Source organism: Colobus angolensis, unplaced genomic scaffold (genome assembly GCF_000951035.1).
Source record: "Colobus angolensis palliatus isolate OR3802 unplaced genomic scaffold, Cang.pa_1.0 Scaffold14, whole genome shotgun sequence".
Taxonomy (NCBI): Eukaryota; Metazoa; Chordata; class Mammalia; order Primates; family Cercopithecidae; genus Colobus; species Colobus angolensis.
This window is the reverse complement of record NW_012114488.1, coordinates 5,310,036-5,318,664: the sequence shown is the minus strand read 5'-3', so window position 1 is coordinate 5,318,664 and position 8,629 is coordinate 5,310,036. Positions and strand designations below refer to the sequence as shown.

At 38.8% G+C, this 8,629-nt stretch overlaps 1 pseudogene; it reads left to right on the top strand.

The window, feature by feature from the left end:
* The first annotated feature begins 3,525 nt into the window (after positions 1-3,525).
* LOC105506798 overlaps positions 3,526-8,629 on the top strand; it is a 17,668-nt pseudogene continuing 12,564 nt past the window's right edge.

The following is an 8,629-nucleotide window of genomic DNA, read 5'->3' as shown; positions in this document are numbered from 1 at the left end:
AAAAAGGATGTAATTATAAGAGGTAGCAAAATTAGAGAAAATTTTGTACAGGTAATTGGAAGAACACCAAAATTTGAAATCAATAAAAGATTTTTCCCAAAGGGGAAACAGTTGATTTCAGACACAGTTAAACAGACATGTAGGAGAATAAGTTGAAGTGTACATAGGATAAATGGGGTGTGGATGGGATTGGATAATGTGCAGCAGAAAAGATAGAGAAGGATGGAGGTGTAACTTCACTCTTGTCTCATTGCCTGCATACAGGAGAGCCAAGGATTGATCCCATTTTGGGAAATCTTGAAAGGTATAATTCAGGGATGACTTTTTGGAAAAGAATCCAGGATTATAAATACAAATTGAGGCAGGTAAGGAAATGGTAAACAGGAGGTAGGTAATCCATTGAATTCCTTTTCCAGGACAGCAATATGTTCCTGGGAGAGAAAGCAAATGGCATCATCAATTTTTATTGTAAACTCACTAATGACAGATCTCTTGGCAAACAAACCAGTGGTATTGGCTAGCAGGAGAGTAACTGTCTTCTGATTGCTTTTCCCAAGCATAAACGCATAAACTTCCTTCTCTAGGATTTCATGAGGTCAAAAAACATGGCAGTTATCTTTTTTTTTTTCTTTTTGAGACAGAGTCTCGCTCTGTCGCCCAGGCTGGATTGCAGTGGCGCCATCTCGTAGGGACGGGGTTTCACCTTGTTAGCCAGGATAGTCTCGATCTCCTGACCTCCTAATCCGCCTGCCTCAGCCTCTCAAAGTGCCGGGATTACAGGCATGAGCCACCACACCCAACCAGTTATACTTTTATGGGGAAGTTCCAGAGAAAATTTCTCGTTATCTGTGTAACTATCGGAATATAAAAAATGTTGTAATGACCAGAGTGCCTCCTCCTGTGCAGTGTAAGGAATGTGACTGCATGCGTCACTGGGAGAGCACATCTGTTGATACAGGACCAGGACACATCTGGGGAACTACATTGGAGGCCCTCATACTTTCCGTGTTTTTCTGAGACTTGTGATTACTTGGATTCCTTAAATTATTAGTAAAGCTCCTCTCGGGAAATTCAAAGCTTCTCTCTAAAGAATCAAGTCTAAGTCTGTTGAAATGAATTGACAATTAATAGATTAATAGGAAAAAATGTGTACAATTGTATTAATGTATGTAAGCATGGGGGAGTGCAGGAAAGTGATTACCCAGTAACTCAGTGAAGTACAGATGCTTATATACTCTTCCTCATGGGGTGGGGGAATGAGAAACATAGGCAATTCTTTTGAGGGGAAGTAAGTGGTTATTAGGGAGAATGACTGGACCTCAGAGACAGAAATTAACTTGATAATGAATGAGATTTCAGAAGGGATGGAATACAATTGTGTTCTCTTTGGCAGATCTAGTCTTACGGTAGATAACAGTCTTATGGTAGGTAATAGAATATCAAAGTGGAGCCTCTTCTAGCATTTGCTGAATTTCAAGAGCCTTTAATTTAAAATAACCAGCATACCAGGGGACTAATCTTGGGGTAAAATTCCCCAGGCTCTTGTATTTGATACTGGGTAAGATCTCCGATTTGTGTGTCTGATGTCACAGCATGCTCTTTCATGTTCTCTCTGATCGGTGCATTGAGTAGGGTTGCATTTTAGATCCATAAATCACAATAGCTCAGATATTTATTGTTATTATTTTGGCAAGGAAAAGAAGAAATGCGGGAAACTATGCAGGCTTGATGCCGTGTTTTCTGCCTATCAGCCTTTGTATGGAAAGGTGAAAATCCAAGGCGTAGTTACTGGAATGAGTCTTATCAGTGGAATTTGTAGGAAATCAATATATCTGGGGAAAATGGCTAAGTGGATAGACAAGGAGTCACAGGAAAAAAATTCTATTCCCTGGCTATTGTTAAAAGCCCTTATGAAAGTGAGACTTCTATGAGAGGAGGAGGTGACAGGTGGAAAATAAAACCTCGGTGAGACCACATTTTCTAGTTCTGAATAGCTTATCATGCCTGTTTGACGACTAGGAAAGATATTATTTCACTGGCAAAATAACTCAGTTATTGCCACTGGTTACTCACAAAATTATAAACATGGCTAGAGACCAGGTGCAGGTAATGATGGAATCTCAAAAGGATGCTTTCTGTTTAAGCATTAGGACACTGAAAAGCAAAATGTCAGAACAGCCTGGGGAACAATTATTGACATGTTACTGCAGAAATAGCAATCAGGGAAATATGCTGCTGATGATGTATACTGCTGAATGGAAGTGATTATTTGTGCTGATGACTAATCCCCAAGTGGCTGCAACTACTTATGAGCAAAGGCCTCTGGATGATCTGACATCTAATAAGCTGCAGTGAGTAAAAACATGGGAGGTTTCCCAGTCTCTTTTAACTGTTAAAGGGCAGTGGTACTTTCGCTTGATCTATATTCTCTGAAGAAATTTACTCCCTTAATTAAAGGCTAAGCCATGAAAAAAGATAAGATGAACTGAGAGACCAAGATCTCCATGCTTCATCTCTGCAAGAGATCTTAGACTTCATGCAATGATTAGGTTAAGATAGGGGGCACGGGTGTAAACAAAACTTTCTTAGGATTGTTAGCTATGGAATTTTAGCCCAGTGTAAAGTACATAGGAAAGTCATTTTTCTCAGTAACATAGCTTATGAATGTTAGCCCAGCATAAATAGTAAGGAGGGTAATTTGGTAATTTTGCTCTGAATGGCATGGAGGTGAACCTGAGAGGGTTCCCGGTGCTGCTCAGGCAACCATGGTAACGGTAGAGTGATGAATTGGAAAGTGTGATTGTGTAAGCCTGGTCCCCCTGCCTTTTTATGAATGTGAGCTTAGGAGGGGTACTTTGTGCAAATAGGGAATGTTACCCTTTACAAGGAGGATATCTGCTAAATCTTTCTCATGTACTTTTAATTGGCTGTGATAAACAAAAATCTTTAGAACCAAGACTTCCTTGGTAATATACATGAAACAATAAATTATTCCAGGAGGGAAACAAGAAATTGTTGCTGTCATTAAGAAATGGTTGAGATGGGAGTTTTGATTCCTTTATTGCCCTTTTACTTGTCCAGTGTGGCCAGTACTTACAGATGGCAGTGTTTAGAGGTGAATACTAGACTATCAAGGGTTAGACAAGTTCATTCCTCTGATTGATCCAGCCGTACTCGATACAGTGGAGACTCTCCAGGAAGTGGAATAGGCCAACAAGGACTGGTATGATGTTACCTTCTTGGCAGACGCATTTTTTTTCCATATCAGATTTGGAGTCCAGCCACATACAGTTTGCAATCTTGTGGAATGCACATTGGCCTTATATGTACTGTTTTAACATGGAGAAATTCGAATTCTCAGGCATATGGCTGCAATCCAATAAGGTAGGACTTCAACTTGAAAACCATTAGAGCAAGTGAGCGCACAGCACTGCACTGAGGGCGTGATTATCACTGATTGTCACTCAGAGGGAGAAGCGCTGGAAGACAAATGGAGGCTGGCTGACATTTCCAGTTAAAATTGAAATGTCTGTGAAATTCCTGGAAATTGTGAGGACTGAGGCAACTAAGGCCATCCCCCTAACTGACAAATACATTTTCACGGGCTCTGCTGAGAGAAAAGACACGTGGACACTAGCAGAGCTATTCAGGTATTGATAACAATTCTCTTCCTTTTCTGGAAATCCTGATGGATGCTCAACACAAAGGCACTAGAAAACAATAAAATATGTAGAGGATCATGAGCAGAAATAAACATGCAGAGGTTTACAGAGGATGGTGGTGCAGGCAGCCCCACTTTGTCCTTATTATCCGCGGCTGAACATATGTAGATCAAAGCCTTTGGCAGAACTCAAATAAGGCCAAGACATCTTGGGTTTTGAGTTTCTAAGCTGTCTGAAGCATCTGTTCATTATAGGCTGTTAGAAAGCAATTGTTAGCTTGTTAGGAGGCAGTGGTGAAAATTACCCTCACAAGAGAAGTCTGAGTTGAGAAATACCAACCACGTCTTGGGTGATGTCAGAGTCATTTGAATAGGGATGGAGAAGCCAGCAAAATTCAATTATTAAATGGAAGCATATTGAAAAGTGTGATAAGGGGGGAAGTTCAGAAGGCATTGGTCACATATACAAGGAAGTTGGCTTTATGCAGCCCTGGTAATAAATATACCTGAAGTCTATGGATTTACTGAAAAATGTCACATATGCACATTAATGTCACATACACATTAACTCTGTGTATCTAATGGAATGTGTCAGAACTGAAGTGGCTCCCTCTGCAAGTGATGGCACTACACACTTTGCTTAAAAGTGTCATATGTTAACTTGGACCCAAATGTAACGAGAAAGTCCCTGGGCACAACTTAATGGAAGGTCCTGGTATTCCCCCTGCTTCATCTCTGTCTCATAATTTCTTACATATTTGAAATGATTAGTGATATAAGGTATCAGAACTATAGAAGTCTGACCTGATTGTGTGAATGTATATTACCTCAGTTACGAAAGAAAAGCTTTTCCTTAAAAAAAAAACAAAAAAGCAAAAAAAAGGGCTTAGTATATTCTGTCATAAACGAAGTAGTTTAAAAAGAACAGAAACGTATTTCTCATAATTCTAGATGCTGGGAAGTCCAAGATTAAAGCCTCGGCAGATTTGCTGTCTTGCGAGGACCCACTTTCTCACAGACAGTGCCTTCTAGCTGTGTCCTCATGTGGTGAAATGGTCAAGACAGCTCCCTGGGACCTCTCTTAGAACGGTGCTAATCTCATTCATGAGGTCTCCACCCTCAAGACCTAATCACTTCCTAAATGACCCACCTCCTAACATCATCTCCTTGGAGGTTAGGATTTCAACATATAAATGTTGGGGGAACATAAACTTCCAGCAAAAGATAATCACAAGACATTCCAAATCTGAAAATCTAATGAAAATCAAGAAAAATGATACAATACCTTTGTTACTTGATACCAGACACATCTCTATGACACTTTCTTTTCCCTGCATGTTTTGGCTGCATCCTCTTTAATTGCTCTTCACATTATAATCTTGAAGAATCATTTATACAGTAAGAATAGAAAGAGAATTTTGTCTTTAGCATGATTTTTGGTGTCTTTTTTGTTGTTTTTGTTGATCGTTTAGACTAGGGGCCCATAAGAAAGAATATTTTGCGTAGAGTTTTACATTTCTGAGGAATGTAAAAATTATTCACAAAATGTTTCTCGGTTTTCGAACCTTGTTTCTTCCCCACTACGTTTATATTTTGATTGGCAGTAATGTAGGACATCTACATGTCATCTGGTCCTGCCCTCCTGTTGTGATATCAGGAGAGTCAGCACAATGGGTGGTAGAAATATTCCTAGGAGTCATTTCTATGCTCAGTGGCTAGTAATAACTTAACTATGCATGATACTGTCAACTGCACAAACGTACCCCGACTAAGCACAAACTGAATATCCTGTCAGTTTGCCTTTCCTTGAACTGGAATTCCCCAAAACCCCTAAAAAGAGGAAGTGTAGGGGTAGAAAGCACAGCAATGATAACTATGTTGAAAAGGAAAAATTTGTGCCAATTTTATATATGATGTGTGAGCACAGTGCTAGGGCCCTTTCCGGGGTCTTGGAGGAAACCCATGCAAGTGAGGGACTGTATTAACCTTCAAAAACTTCATAGTAATTCTGCCTCTGAGTGGGGCCATATTGTGAAAAGATTTAACTCATCAGGGAAAGCTGAGTTTCATAGAGTCAGCATCTAAAATATGCAAGGGACATTACTATGATCACATAGTTTAGGTATTTAGAGAAATGTCTGAGCCAAAGATGTGTGATACGGATATATGTGTTAAAATGACCAACGCAGTACTCAACAAATTATCTTGTTATACTATCAAATCTCTTCAGAGAAAAATATCCGATCTTGGCAAGGTTTTCCTAGTAATGGGTTACTGGGGGATAGAAAAGTTACGTTTAAGAAATAGGATCAGTTTCACTAGGGCTAAATACATTAGCAATGCATTAAATCATGCTCTGGCTACATCAAATGGCTATCACGTTCCTAAAGCACCACGGAGGGGATTCTAGCTCAATCTTTCATCAAGAGTATCAGACATTTCAGACTTCAAATCCAGTGCCCTCACTGTGATTGATTCTGTATCCTGTCAAACAAGTCACCCACCATGAACAGGCTTCTTCATCTGAAAACTGGGGTGTGTTCAAAACACGGTTAACATTTTTGTTCTTTGTCAGTGGTGGTCAGGAAAAGAACACTCCGGTGGCTGCCAAAACTGAAAGATTCTTGCTGCAGTGGAAGAACCAGCCCTACAAATTAGTTTGCCTAGTGATTTAAGACAGAGAAATTTGTACTGAATAAGAAATGGAAACTCGGAGGCGTTTGTGGAATGCCTACCCCTTGAAATTGGAGACTTGGCCAGAACAGAGATCCTTACTCCATCCATTTCTCCACTCAGTGACCCTAGTTTAGGTGCAGACCAGGACGAATCTGGGTTGAGTTGATTAATCTTCCCTATTCTGAGTCATAGACCTGTCCGTTTGATTTCCACTTATGCCTTTCCATTGTATATCTTAGACATTTCAAATTTACATCTGCCTCTGAACCCCAGATTTTCTTTACTAATCAAAGACTCTAAAATCTGCTCCCCATTTATTTTTCCCACATCAGTAAATTCTCCTACCTCCAACTGAACACCTAGTTTTGTGAGCACCCTCCCCTCTCCCTCAGTCTTACTGTAACTTTCTTATTGTTCATGTGTTTACCATAGTAACCTCCGCACAGGCTTCAAACCTTCATTTCAAAATACAAGCAGAATAATCTGGAAAAAGCAAAACAGAAGAAAGAAAATTGAACTCTGTGAGTCACCAACTTAAACTTATTTAATGGTTTCCCCCAGCCATCAGTAAGACATCGAATTTTCACAGTGGTCTCCAGGGATTCCTATGTTCTGGCCTTCGCCAATTTTTTCCAGCTTTACTGTCATCCTTGCACCATTACTGTGATCCCAAAAGACTTGTAATTTGCTTTTCTGCCTCCATGCCTTTGCATAGCTTTTTGTGGCCTGGAATGTTCTCTCCCAACTTCTCTGCTCCGAGACTAACAGTAAGTCATTCTTAAACATATCTCTTCTTTATGTTTTGGATTAAAGTGTCGTATGCTGTAAGTATTTGAAAAAAATTATTTAATATAATCTTACGCTAGAATAAAATTATGTGTCTGTCTATGAGAATAGAAACTATCTTATTAATTTTGTATTCCTAGTACCCAGATCACTCCTGAAATATATAAGGTATTTAAAAGATAAATGTATATTCAATAAATGAGTCAACATAGGCTGCAAATAATATAGAAAACCACTTAGCCACCAAGAGATGCCATTTAAAAGAATCAGATATTTGTAAAGAAAGTAAAGCTTACTGAAAAAAATCCTATAAACTCAGCATAAAATATGATTGTTACCAACTAATGAGACAAAAGATAATCATACCAAATATTAAATATCTTTGCATTTGATTTTTTTTACTGACTGTAGACAAATACTGTGTTATATTTATGTAGGAATGTTTGGAACTGTAAGTCCAAACTGATTAAATGAGTGTGTTACATCAGAGGAAACCAAAGTAGGTAGAATCCATAAGTGAGAATCTGTATAACCCTTACAAAGACACAGGGTCTCTGTTAGGGCAGAGCCAAAAAAAAATGGAGTGAAGGATATGCATTTGAGACAAATTTGGAACTGGTGCCCATTTGGTCATGGAAGAGGGTGAACAGTTTACTGAAATGGTCAATACCTATAGGAGAAGACAGTTCCAGGGCTCAGAATTACAATCATGCACCCTTATTTGAGATTATATGTTTCACAGTGGTTGCAGTCTCCTTTATAAAATGTCTAAAAATGACACTCTACTTGATGGCAATTGAACTTTAAAAATGTTATTAATCAAAACCTCCTCTGCATTTAGTACTGTTTTAAAATGTCATTTTAATTTTGTATTGTCATAAATACTTAGAAACATAACTAGTATGTAAAGGTGTGCAAGATGCGTTGGATCAGTTTATTGACAATATTTGGTGCTCACATGAATTCATGGGTCTCTTGGAGTGCCTAAAGGGATCTGTGCATTACAGATGGGAAAAATACTTCCTTCTTTCAAATAATCATGTTGGATGCCCTTGAGACAAGTACTATTAGTTCACTTCTTTTTTTTTATTTTTATTTATTTTTTTGTTTTACTTATTTTTCTTTAATTTCTTTTTTCATTTTATTTATTCTTTTTATTATACTTTTAAGTTCTAGGGTACATATGCATAACGTGCAGGTTTGTTACATATGTATACTTGTGCCATGCTGGTGTGCTGCACCCATCAACTCGTCATTTACATCAGGAATAACTCCCAATACAATCCCTCCCCCATCCCTCCTCCCCATAGTAGGCCCTGGTGTGTGATATTCCCCTTCCTGAGTCCAAGTGATCTCATTGTTCATTTCCCACCTATGAGTGAGAACATGCGGTGTTTGGTTTTCTGTTCTTGCAATAGTTTGCTGAGAATGATGGTTTCCAGCTGCATCCCTGTCCCTACAAAGGACACAAACTTATCCTTTTTTATGGCGGCATAGTATTCCATG